General features: G+C 40.5%; 1 long non-coding RNA gene across 1 annotated transcript in view; it reads left to right on the top strand.

The window, feature by feature from the left end:
* Positions 1 to 2,680: 2,680 nt before the first annotated feature.
* LOC133548226 (uncharacterized) overlaps positions 2,681 to 13,320 on the top strand; it is a 69,414-nt gene continuing 58,774 nt past the window's right edge. The window contains exon 1 of the long non-coding RNA XR_009805820.1: positions 2,681 to 3,501. This is a non-coding gene — a long non-coding RNA (uncharacterized LOC133548226). The remainder of the gene's footprint in view (positions 3,502 to 13,320) is intronic.

Below are 13,320 nucleotides of genomic sequence, written 5' to 3'. Positions count from 1 at the left end.
TTATGCAGACAACTGCCAAATTTATATGCCGATTTCAAAAGGCCACGGCCCCCTGACACCACTTCTCAACTGTCTATGCGATGTCAAGGCTTGGTTAGCCCAGAATTTTTTAATAACGAATGAGGGAAAAACTGAAATTTTAGTTTTCGGTCCGGCCCTCACTGACTTGGGACCATTGCAAAATTATGTGCGTCCCAAAGTCCCCAGCCTTGGCGTCACTATAGACAGCCATTTTAAACTAGACAAACAAGTCAATGGCGTTTTAAAATCGTGTTTTTTTTAACTTCTTCTTTTAGCAAAGGTAAAACCGTTTTTATCTTTTAACCTTTTTGATCAAGTCATGCATGCTTTTATTTCAAGTGGCCTGGACTACTGCGATGTACTTTATTCTGGCATTAGCCAAAAAGTTCTCTCCCGGTTGCAGTCAGTCCAGAACGCGGCAGCACGACTTTTAACAGGAGCCAGGAAACGCCAGCATATAACCCCAATCCTTGAGAGTTTGCACTGGCTCCCTGTGCATTATAGAGTTGATTTTAAAACCTTGCTCTTAGTATTTAAAGCTTTACATGGACTGGCACCTCGTTATATCTCGGACATCATCCAAACTTACAATCCTGCGCGCGCTCTGAGGTCCGAGAGCCAACTCCAGCTCGTGGTGCCCAAGACCAGATTTAAAACTAGGGGAGACAGGGCCTTCTCTCTGGTCGGCCCTAAACTCTGGAACACTCTGTCTCTCCATATTCGAACTGCTCCCACAGTGGAGTGTTTTAAGTCTCGTCTTAAGACCCATTTTTATTCTCTGGCTTTTAACACTACGTGAGTTGTGTGGTCCTCTGTTGTCCTCTGTGTTTTAAAATTTTGATTTCTATTTACTGTTTTAATTGGTTTTACCCTTTAATTTGGTTTTTAATCATATTTATTTTATATTGTTTTTATATGGTTTTTTTTAACGTTTTTTAAATTTTTTTATTTGTCATTGGTGGAGCTCAAGATAGTATTTGAATATTGTTTTTAATATTGTTGTGCAGCACTTTGGAAACATTTTGTTGTTTAAATGTGCTATATAAATAAAGTGGATTGGATTGGATTGAAGGAACTCCGAAAGGTTCCCAAAGAACAAAATCTACCTGGGTAGTTTATTGTGGAGACATAGAGGGAAATTTAATTTATCCGGGGTAAGTGAGGAAATTCCTGAAAAGGGTTCCTGCCGTGGAAAAGGGCTTAATGTGGCTAAGTGCCGGTGAGAGCGATACAGACCATGACAGAGGTGTCAGTCAGCTAGTTGTAAGTCTATGTATCATCCTAAAAGTTCTGAACATATTTTATGAAGCTTTTTGCTTAAAATCAGCACTATGCCGTAGAGCAGGGGTCGGCAACCCACGGCTCCGGAGCCGCATGCAGCTCCTTGATCACTCTAATGTGGCTCAGCTGCATAATTGCCGAACCCTACCCCGATTATCCCGAGTGATTTCCGGAGTTTAATGCCTCTCAGATTTTCACCTGGTCGACAAAGTGATGGCAATGCCTTTACAATTCTTTAATACTTGTCGTCGCTCCCGCTTTTACGCCTTGCTATCTGCGTGCCAGCCAGTCACATGTAGTATGCAGCCTCTGTTGACACACGTAATTGACTGCAAGGCATACTTGTTCAACAGCCATACAGGTTACACTGAGAGTTGTGATACAAACAACTTAAACACTCTCACTAATATGCGCCACATTGTGAACCCACACCAAACAAGAGTGACGAACACATTTCTGGAGAACATCCTCACAACATAAACACAACAGAACAAATATCCAGAATCCCATGCATCCCTAACACTTCCGGGCTACATTATACACCACGGCTAGCACCAAACCCCGCCCCCCCAACCCCGCCCACCTCAACTGACGCACGGGTGGAGGGTTGTATAGTGTAACCCGGAAAAGTTAGGGATGCATGGGATTCTGGGTATTTGTTCAATCAATCAATCAATCAATCAATGTTTATTTATATAGCCCCAAATCACAAATGTCTCAAAGGACTGCACAAATCATTACGACTACTATGTTCTGTTGTGTTACAGTGAAGATGTTCTCCAGCAATGTGTTTGTCATTCTTGTTTGGTGTGGGTTCACAATGTGGCGCATATCAGTAAGAGTGTTAAAGTTGTTTAAACGTGCACCCTCAGTGTGACCTGTATGGCTGTAGAACAAGTATGCCTTGCAGTCATTAAAGTGTGTCTATAAAAGCTACAAAGTCTTGTGGCTGGGCTGGTCTAGATATATGTACATGTTGTAGAGGGCGTCAAAGGCAGCACCTTCATAGCACGCCTGTATTAATGTTGTTAAGGTAGAAATCAGCAGGCATCCGCGAGATTAGTTGCTGTAAAACTCGGCAGTCTCCCGGAAAATTTGGGAGGGTTGGCAAGTGTGATCCTGTCAAGCGGCATTCATATAAAACTGGTTTATACATTGCACAAAGCAAAAAAAAAACTCTGTATGCAGTGTTATTTTATTTCAAATTTCAAAAGAGTTTTGTGGCTCCCATTGTTTTCTTTATTTTGTAAAACAGGTCAAAATGGTTCTTTGGGTGGTAAAGGTTGCCGACCCCTGCTGTAGAGGTATGCGTATAGTTAGTCAACAACATATTGTTAGGACTTTGTTCTACAGACTGTGTTGTATTTTTGACAGGTTTGTTTCATGTTCGGGGGGGGGGGTCGCCCCGCCCGATTCTCCCCGGGAAACAAAGATGGAGTCACGCCTGTCTTCTCGCCCACTTGCTCGCGCTGCAAAGTCAGCCAAACATCTGTCTTCGGTCCACACAGAAACAACACGCACTGTCCGTTACACAAAGTCCGATACTTTCCCAGGTCAGGATCAACGTGTGTTGGTAAAGCGAGACAACGGTTTCATCACCTGGGGATGAGCGTCCTGCTGTATTGTGGGCGCGCTGAAGTTATTTAACCCTGTCATCAGGGCTTTCAGCGTATAATGTTGACGGAACTTCCATGCTGTTGTTGGCCGGGGCCCACAAACAGACACAATGGTGGATGTGTTTCTCATATATTGTTTCTCCCTCATGGTTTGCTGACCAAGCAATATTGGAATGACTTGTTATTGTGTACTTGGCATGTTTTGCTCTTGTTTATCATTTTTCTTGTGAATGGTGCTGCTTCCTGTCCAGCGCTCTGTTTTTGTTTTGTTCCACTCCCTGTTTTGCTTTGTTTTTCCACTGACTTTAACCCTGTTCCTGAGCACTGTTCTCCTCACCTGTCTCTGATTGCCAATCAGGAGGATTCTCTAGCCATCCTGACCTTACTGATGGGGCTGATTCGTTAGGTATGTATGCATACTCTTCGTGTTTTTGCTATTTTGCTCACCCGTGGTCTACAACAGTTGTTTTATTTTATATTAATTTGTCGCCTCCTGTCTCTGCATGCCGCCGCCATGCCGCTCTGTTCTGTCCTATATTGGAGTGGAAGCTGCAGTCCACCCGGAACAAACATCATGTTGAAGGTACAAAGGGGTTTGGGGACAGTCAATATTAATGAATCAGTCAATCAATTTCCTTTATTTAACTCATTGAGATTAAAGTCTCTTTTTTTTAAGAGCGACCTGACAAAGAAGGAGGCACAAAGTTACAATAATAATTACAACAAGACAAAACAACAGGAGTCATGCCAGAACAGGTCAAAAATCATTTAAAACGATCAAGTAATAATTCAGTTTAAAAGCAAGTACGGTTTGTCGATCTTTTAAAATTGAGCTTAACTCCCCCACAAATGATCATTTCTTGTAGCCTCAGATATTTATGGATGTCATTCCATGACCAGGGAGCAGCATAACCGAATGCTTTTTTTACAAGTTCTGTTAAGGGTTAAATAGGTCCAAGATACTATATACAAGAGACCTGGGCAAATTAAAGCACTTATAAGCTTTTCAATCTGGCCCGCCGGACATTCCCAAATAATTTTTTTTTTAGATCTTTAAGATGGAAACTGTAGCTGTAGGGGTGTAACGGTACACAAACATTTCGGTTCCGTACGTACCTCGGTTTAGAGGTCACGGTTCGGTTCATTTTCGGTACATATTAAATATTAATTTTTTGGTTATTTATTTACCAAATTTGTAAACAATGACTATCCTTTTAGCATTGGGAACACTATAAGAATTCTGCCAACGTTAATCCACATTAAACTGTCTCAACTTGTTGCTCAGATTAAATAAAATGACAAAACTTTTCTTCTACATATAAAAAGTTTAACATTAAACAGTTTCAAGTCAACTCATCTTTCTTAATTTATTACAGCATTTGGGAAGCCTGTAGTTGATTTTTATTATGTAAATATTATATTTTTATCAACATGTGATAGCAGGGACCCTGCCATTCAAACTAGGCTGCTACATTACTAATGATTAATGTAACCACAACTGAAAAAATAGTACAATAGCAATTAGAGAGATTATTTTTCCCTGAACACCATGGAGTTCATGTAGGCTTAATGATGCACTTACATTATTATATCACTAGCATGCGCGCACGCACGCGCACACACACACCACACAATGAGCTAAAACGCACACACACACATCACACAATGAGCTAACACGCACACACACACACCACACAATGAGCTAACACACACACACACTGCAAAATGAGCTAACGTCACGCTAAAAGTTAATTCTCCTATGTCCCACTCTCCCGTGTGGAGGGGGTCTGGTCCAATCCGGTGGCCATGTACTGCTTGCCTGTGTATCGGCTGGGGACATCTCTGCGCTGCTGATCCGCCTCCGCTTGGGATGTTTTCCTGCTGGCTGAGTTTTCCTTGCCCTTATGTAGGCCTACCGAGGATGTCGTAGTGGTTTGTGTTGTGGTTTGTGCAGCCCTTTGAGACACTGGTGATTTAGGGCTATATAAGTAAACATTGATTAATTGATTGAATTAGCCTTCACCTCAAGCCAAGACTGGGAGCGAGCTGAACTGCAGTTTGTTTCTAGAACGTTGACTGGAAGGTGTTTATTATAATTTGGGGAGAGTCTGCTGCTCACCTACTAAACACCTATCTGCTCGACGCTAAAGTGTTGACTACATGCGCTCTGAATACGCACTGCTGATTGGTTGTTACCGCTCTGAATATGCACTACTGATTGGTTGTTACTGCTATATATGTAACCAATCAGATGGTTGTGTGGGTGGGACAATGCTGGGTGCTGTGTAGGAGACAGAGGCAGAAAGCAGAGCAGCTTGTTAAGACTTCATATGTTCGTGTGGAGACTCGTTCGGTACACTGAACCGATCCGGAAGCCCCGTACCGAAACGGTTCAATACAAATACACGTACCATTACTCCCCTATGTAGCTGCCATTATGATGTGCTGTGATGTGATGTTTTGAAATTACTGTGAGTCTTGAACTATACAAAGTATTTCAATGTTTGGAATCTGTGCATTGGCATGATATACTAGTTACCATGGTAATCTAATGAGTTACTATGGTAATCAACGTCGCAGCAGTTCAGACGAGGCGCCAAGCAGTGTGGGTGGGGAGCGTTTCCACAGAGTGTTTCCAAAGCGGCCAGCCTGAAATGCGGGTGTCAGGGACAGACGCGGGAGGAAATTTTTACAACAAAGTTCTAAAGCTTAGTGATGTATCAGATATATCAGATCGTAGGTGTTTTTTTTGGTTTACCCTTCAAGTTCGTATTTCACCGTTTGTTGCATTTTTGTTGCGTTTTGCTTGATTGTAACATATGTCGATCGAGAGGGGGTGTGACGTTCATATGTTGTCAATATTCAGTGTTTTATCGTTAATAGTTAATATTGTAAATCCAACATTCTTTATTTTTATTTACATTCTGGGTGTCTCATTCAGTAAAAAAATATAAATATCCATTACAACGTGGACCCCGACTCAAACAAGTTGAAAAACTTATTGGGGTGTTACCATTTAGTGGTCAATTATACGGAATATGTACTGTACTGTGCAATCTACTAATACAAGTTTCAATCAATCAATCAATCCGTTTTTTAAGATGGTCTGCCATAACGTTTTTAGCATTCAATCAGACATTATTGTGAGGTTTTGTATTAGTGTTCCTAAAAATAGATATACCGGCCCCCAGGCACATTTTTTTCTTCAAAATCTGTGTCTCCCCCCTGCCTTCCTTCAAAATAATTGCCCAGACCCTGAGATGTGCAGAAAACTAGGGATGTTGTTACGCGTATAGACCACTAGATGGCAGGCTAAGCCCACAGTTAAAATCTATTTGGTACACTTTAAACACCAGTGAACCAGACTAAGAATAACTCAAGAGGTGATTGGGATTTAACAATTTAAAGAATGTACACTAGAGATTTTGATTGTATGTAATATATTAATGTAGGAATCATAATAGAGTAGAGCTGTGACAACTCATATTCAATCATCAATCAATCAATGTTTACTTATATAGCCCTAAATCACTAGTGTCTCAAAGGGCTGCACAAACCACCACGACATCTAACATGATACTGTGAAAGTTCAATCCACAATGGATACAACACAGTCGCGAGAGTCCAGTCCAAAGAGGATCCAAGACACAGCAGCGAGAGTCCCGTTCACAGCGGAGCCAGCAGGAAACCATCCGAAGCGTAGGCGGACCAGCAGCGCAGAGATGTCCCCAGCCGATACACAGGCGAGCAGTACATGGCCACCGGATCGGACCGGACCCCCTCCACAAGGGAGAGTGGGACATAGGAGAAAAAGAAAAGAAACGGCAGATCAACTGGTCTAAAAAGGAGGTCTATTTAAAGGCTAGAGTATACAAATGAGTTTTAAGGTGAGACTTAAATGCTTCTACTGAGGTGGCATCGCGAACTGTTACCGGGAGGGCATTCCAGAGTACTGGAGCCCGAACGGAAAACGCTCTATAGCCCGCAGACTTTTTTTGGGCTTTAGGAATCACTAATAAGCCGGAGTCTTTTGAACACAGATTTCTTGCCGGGACATATGGTACAATACAATCGGCAAGATAAGATGGAGCTAGACCGTGTAGTATTTTATACGTAAGTAGTAAAACCTTAAAGTCACATCTTAAGTGCACAGGAAGCCAGTGCAGGTGAGCCAGTACAGGTGTAATGTGATCAAACTTTCTTGTTCTTGTCAAAAGTCTAGCAGCCGCATTTTGTACCAACTGTAATCTTTTAATGCTAGACGTGGGGAGACCCGAAAATAATACGTTACAGTAGTCGAGGCGAGACGTAACAAACGCATGGATAATGATCTCAGCGTCTTTAGTGGACATTAATCATTTTAACATGGTAGGGGTAGATTCATATATTGATCACATTGTATAATTGGGCGTATCAGATCGATACCTGCATGATGAGATCTTTATTTTTCACCGAGGATGTCGTTGTGGTTTGTGCAGCCCTTTGAGACACTGGGGACTTAGGGCTATAGAAATAAACATTAATTGATTGATTGATAATTTGACAAGCACAAGATTAGTCACTAGCACAGAAAGAGTTGCTAACAAGCAAAGGAACAGTACGAGAACAGAAATAGTTGCTAATGATGACAAGATGAGTCGGTATTGAGCAAAGAAAAAGTACATGCACAAAATGAGTCACTAATGAACAAAGGAAGGGTACATGCACAAGATGAGTCATTAATGAGCAAAAGAACAGTACAAGCACAGGATGTTGTTGTGGCTTGCGCAGCCCTTTCAGACACTTGTGATTAAGGGCTATATAAATAAACTTTGATTGATTGATTGAGTCAAAAAATGGCCATATAGAATAGAATAGAATAGAATGGAATTTATTGTCATTATATTTGCATATAACGAGACTAAGGATATATACGGGTATGCAAGTGTTATTGTAGCAAAACTTTGAAGATGCGTATTACAATCCGTGCGTCTAAGATTCCGTGTGCTAATGTTTGTGTGTTTATCTTAGGGGTGTAACTGTACACAAAATTTCTGGTTCGGTACGTACCTCGGTTTAGAGGTCACGGTTCGGTTCATTTTTGGTACAGTAAGAAAACAACAAAATATAAATTTTTTGGTTATCTATTTACCAAATTTATAAATAATGGCTTTATTTTTTAACATTGGGAACACTATAATAATTCTGCCCACGTTAATCCGAATTAAACTGCCTCAACTTGTTGCTCAGATTAAATAAAATGACAAAACTTTTATTCTACATATAAAAAGTGCAACATTAAACAGTTTCAAGTCAACTCATCATGCTTAATTTATTTACAGCTTGTAGTTGATTTTTATTATGTAAAACTTATATTTTTATCAACATGTGATAGCAGGGACCCTGCCTTTCAAACTAGGCTGATACATTACTAATGATTAATGTAACCACAGCTGAAAAAATAGTACAATAGCAATAGGAGGGACTATTTATCCCTGAACACCATGGAGTTCATGTAGGCTTAATGATGCACTTGCATTATTATATCACTAGCGTGCGCGCACACACATACATACACACACACACACACACACCGCAAAATGAGCTAATGTTACGCTAAAAGTTAATTAGCCTTCACCTCAAGCCAGGACTGCGAGTGAGCTGAGCTGCAGTTTGTTTCAAGAACGTCATTTAGAACATTGACTGGGAGGTGTTTATTATAACTTGGGGAGAGTCCGCTGCTCACCTGCTAAACACCTATGTGCTCCACGCTGCCATTATGATGTGCAGTGATGTTTTCAAATTACTGTGAGTCTTGAACTATACAAAATATTTAAATATTTAGAATATGTGCATGGTAGGGGTGGATTCATATATCGATTACATTTTATAATTAGGCGTATTAGATCGATACTTGTATGATGAGATCTGTATTTTTCAGTTGATATTCTAGTCAAAAATTGGCCGAATAGAATAGAAGAGAATGTAATGGACGTTGTCATTATATTTGCATATAACGAGACTTAAGGATATATACGGGTATGCAAGTGTCATTGTAGCAAAACTTTGAAGCTGCGTATTACAATCTGTACGTCTATAATAAGATTCCGTGTGCTAATTTATCATATATCGATCACATTTTATAATTAGCCGTATCAGATCGACACTTGCATGATGAGATCTGTGTTTTTCAGTTTATATTATAGTCAAAAATTGGCCATATGGAATAGAATAAAAGACAATATAATGGACTTTATTGTCATTATATTTGCATAAAACAAGATTAAGGATATATACGGGTATGCAAGTGTTATTGTAGCAAAACTTTGAAGATGCATATTACAATCTATGCGTCTATAATAAGATTCCGTGTGCAAATTTGTGTGTATCTAAGTCTGTGTGTGATCAGATCCGCGTTTTCATTTGTGTCGGTATATGGATTTGTGTGCGTGTAAAAAAAAAATAATAATCTGTCTGTATTTCGATCTGTGTGGAAAAAAAAATGTGTCCATGTATTTTGATTTGTGTAAAGCAGTTTTTTTTACAAGTGACTTTTGTGAGACTTCTGCCGTGTAACATTTGTGTGTCGTCGAACGTGTAAAAAGACTTGTCTGCCTGCAACTTCACCTTTCCTTTTCCTAAACTCACCACCAGTGGCGGGCCGTGTGTTTCCCACCTAGGCCGTCAGCGATGTCAGACGTCAATGATTACCTCTCAAAATACCATCATTTATGTTCCCACATGACCATTGCTGGAGAAATATTATACAAAAACACATTTACGCAGTACTGGGCATTGAACCACATCAACAGTGTACAAAACGGGTTATTTTCTGGTGCATTTAAAAATCAATAAACCCGCATCAGCAATTAAAACATATGTGGTACTGTCAAAATTTTTTGCAAAAAACATACTACATGTGAAAAAAATTAAGAAATAAAATATTTTGACTTACAATTTGTAGCCGGTGGTACCGCTCGTAGTCGACTAATTCATGTGGCGTGCATTTCCCCATTCTATCGGGCTTCCAGGGTTGGCTGACATCATCTCACAAGATGTAGTTTCTCTTTAAATATCCTTCTTGAAAATGCCCTTGCAAATATAAATCTGTATTTTGTTCTTCTTTGTGGGTAACAAAAGTGAGTATCGGGGATTTCTCAGCGAGCCCGGTATGGCTACGTAGCAACACTTCCTGCTTCCTGCTAAATTGCAGCTTGTGATTGGATACTAACTTTGGAGTGACAAGTGAGTAACCAATCAACGTCTCGTTAACGTGAGGCCATCTAAAAGGCCTTCCTGACAACAACTCGTTAGGTTAAAGTCAAAGTGCCAAAGATTTTTACGTACACAAAACCCATCAACCTTGTTCCCCCCTTGGGAGGTGAGGGGAGCAGTGGGCAGCAGCGGTGGCCACGCCCGGGAATCATTGTGGTGATTTTAACCGCCAATTCCAACCCATGATGCTGAGTGCCAAGCAGCATCAAGGGTCGGAATTGGGGGTTACTCTGATCTCATTGGCTGTCACAATCATCCATCAACTGTATGTGCCCGTTAGCTTACAATGCTTAGACGCCCGCATTGTGAATTCTGAAGGCAACATAAGCTAACTGAATTCTGATTGGATAAAAACTCTAACCTAAAAACAGCACTGGAAGGAGCATAATAGGACATGAAGAGAATATGAATACTTTTAGATATTTAGGGAAAGTGAATGAAAATGGACTTTTATCTTTAATTATGATCATGACTTCTGTTTATGTTAGGCCAGCAGAGAATGAGTCACCACTCGTCGACGCCATGCACTCACTCATGTTATTCCGCTTAAAATGGAATGGACATTTGATCACGTGCTGCAAGTAAAAGTTCAGGTTTTAGCAGTAACTTCTTGTCAGACGTATTTCTGTCTTTTCAAGTAAGTTATCCGTGAACAAGTTACATTTTCTCAGCGTGTGTGAATCACATTTGATTGATTGATTGAAATGTTTATTAGTAGATTGCACAATACAGTACATATTCCGTACAATTGACCACTAAATGGTAACACCTGAATACGTTTTTCAACTTGTTTAAGTCGGGGTCCACGTTAATCAATTCATGGTACAAATATATACTATCAGCATAATACAGTCATCACACAGGTTAATCATCATAGTATATACATTGAATTATTTCCATTATTTACAATCTGGGGGGCGAGGTGAGGAGGGTTTAGTTGATATCAGCACTTCAGTCATCAACAATTGCATCAACAGAGAAATGGGCATTGAAACAGTGTAGGTCTTATTCAGTAGGATATGTACAGCCAGCAGAGAACATAGTGATGTCAGATAGTGGGATCAGGAGGGGTTTGGTTGATATCAGTACTTCACTCATCAACAATTGCATCAACAGAGAAATGGACATTGAAACAGTGTAGGTCTTATTTAGTAGGATATGTACAGTGAGCAGAGAACATAGTGAGTTCAGATAGCATAAGAACAAGTATATACATTAGAAGTACATTTGACTATTTACATTTGATTATTTAAAATCCGGGGAGATGGGATGTGAATGGAGGAGGGTATTAGTAAAGGGTTGAAGTTGCCTGGAGGTGTTGTTTTAGAGCGGTTTTGAAGGAAGATAGAGATGCACTCACTTTTACACCTGTTGCGAGTGCATTCCACATTGATGTGGCGTAGAAAGAGAATGAGTTAAGGCATGGGTGTCAAACTCTGGCCCGCCGTGTAATTTAACGTGGCCCTTGAGGCAATATCAATTTAGCATTAGAGCTGGCCCGCCGGTGTAATGCAGCGTCGGTGCCGCTTTAACACCGCTTTCACCGCTAATACTCATGCTTGCCAACCCTCCTAATTTTCCCGGTAGACTCCCAAAGTTCAGTGCCCCTCCTGAAAATCTCCCAGGGCAACCATTTTCCCGAATTTCTACCGATTTCCACCTGGACAACTATATTGGGGGCGTGCATTTAAGGCACTGCCTTTAGCGTTCTCTACAAGCTGTTGTCACGTCCCCTTTTCCTCCATACTAACAGCGTGTCACATAATATTTGTGGCTTTTACACACACACGCACAAGTGAATGCAAGGCATACTTGGTCAACAGCCATACAGGTCACACTGAGGGTGGCCGTATAAACAACTTTAGCACTGTTACAAATATGCGCTACACTGTGAACCCACACCAAACAAGAATGACACACACATTCCGGGTGAACATCCGCACCGTAACACAACAGAATAAATACCCAGAAACCCTTGCAGCACTAACTCTTCCGGGAAACTTCCAGCAAACTGACCAATAATTAACGTTTTATTCATGCATTTTCTCTTGCTACTTCAAGGCTTGAATGTTTGTTTCATTCATTATTGTTATTTTATTTTCAAATGTATTATTAGCCTGTGGAAAAAAATTGATATTTACCTCAGAAGATTACAAATATAAAAAAAGACATAACATTTTTATTTAAATTGTATTTGATATGCCATTGATATTCTTTTAATTATTATTATTATTATTTGAAACTGGATTTTGCATGTCACTAAAGTTATATAAGCCTTGCTTGTTCAATATTCAATGCAAATCTTGTTTGGGTCCCTATTAAAAGGTTAATTTGTTCAACCTTGGCCCGGGGCTTTGTTCCGTTTAAAATTTTGGCCCACTCTGTATTTGAGTTTGACACCACTGAGTTAAGACCTTTGTTAGATCGGAATCTGGTTTGCGGAGCTCCCCCTGGTGTTGTGGTTATGGCGGTCATTTACCTTAAGGAAGTAGTTTGACATGCACTAAGGTTTCAGGGAGGTGTAGCGGATTTTATAGACTAGGCTCAGTGCAAGTTGTTTTAATCTTTCCTCCACCCTGAGCCAGCCCACTTTGGAGAAGTAGGTTGGAGTGAGGTGTGATCTGGGGTGGAGGTCTAAAAGTAAGTGGGTGCGAGGCGCACCCAACGCCAGCTGCACTGAAGCAGACAAACACGCGATTCAGAGGGTCATCAAGTCTGCACAAAAAAATCATCGGCTGTCCCCTGCCCTCCCTGAAGGATTTACACAACTCCCGTTGCTTCAACAGAGCAAAAAACATTACCAAGGACAGCACACACCCTGGCTTCCACCTGTTCGACTTGCTACCATCAGGCAGGCGCTACAGGTGCATCAGAGCCAGAACAAACAGGCTCAGAGACAGCTTCTTTCCCAAAGCTGTCACCATGTTGAACTCTAACTTAAAATAATAATAATTGACCGCCATACAATATCATGCCCTAATACCCTACTGTGCAATACTACCCTTTGAGTGCAATACGTCCGACACTGAGTGTTATTTATTACTTCGGTACTCTTGTCTTGCTCTGTATATTGTACAGTATTTTGAATTTTGTACTTCTATAGTGTTTTGTATATTGTACAGGATTGCTTATTTTTTTTTTTTTGGGG

Source organism: Nerophis ophidion, linkage group LG02 (assembly GCF_033978795.1).
Source record: "Nerophis ophidion isolate RoL-2023_Sa linkage group LG02, RoL_Noph_v1.0, whole genome shotgun sequence".
NCBI classification, from domain to species: domain Eukaryota; kingdom Metazoa; phylum Chordata; class Actinopteri; order Syngnathiformes; family Syngnathidae; genus Nerophis; species Nerophis ophidion.
The sequence above is the reverse complement of the archived record's forward strand: the minus strand, read 5'-3'. Positions and strand labels throughout refer to the sequence as shown.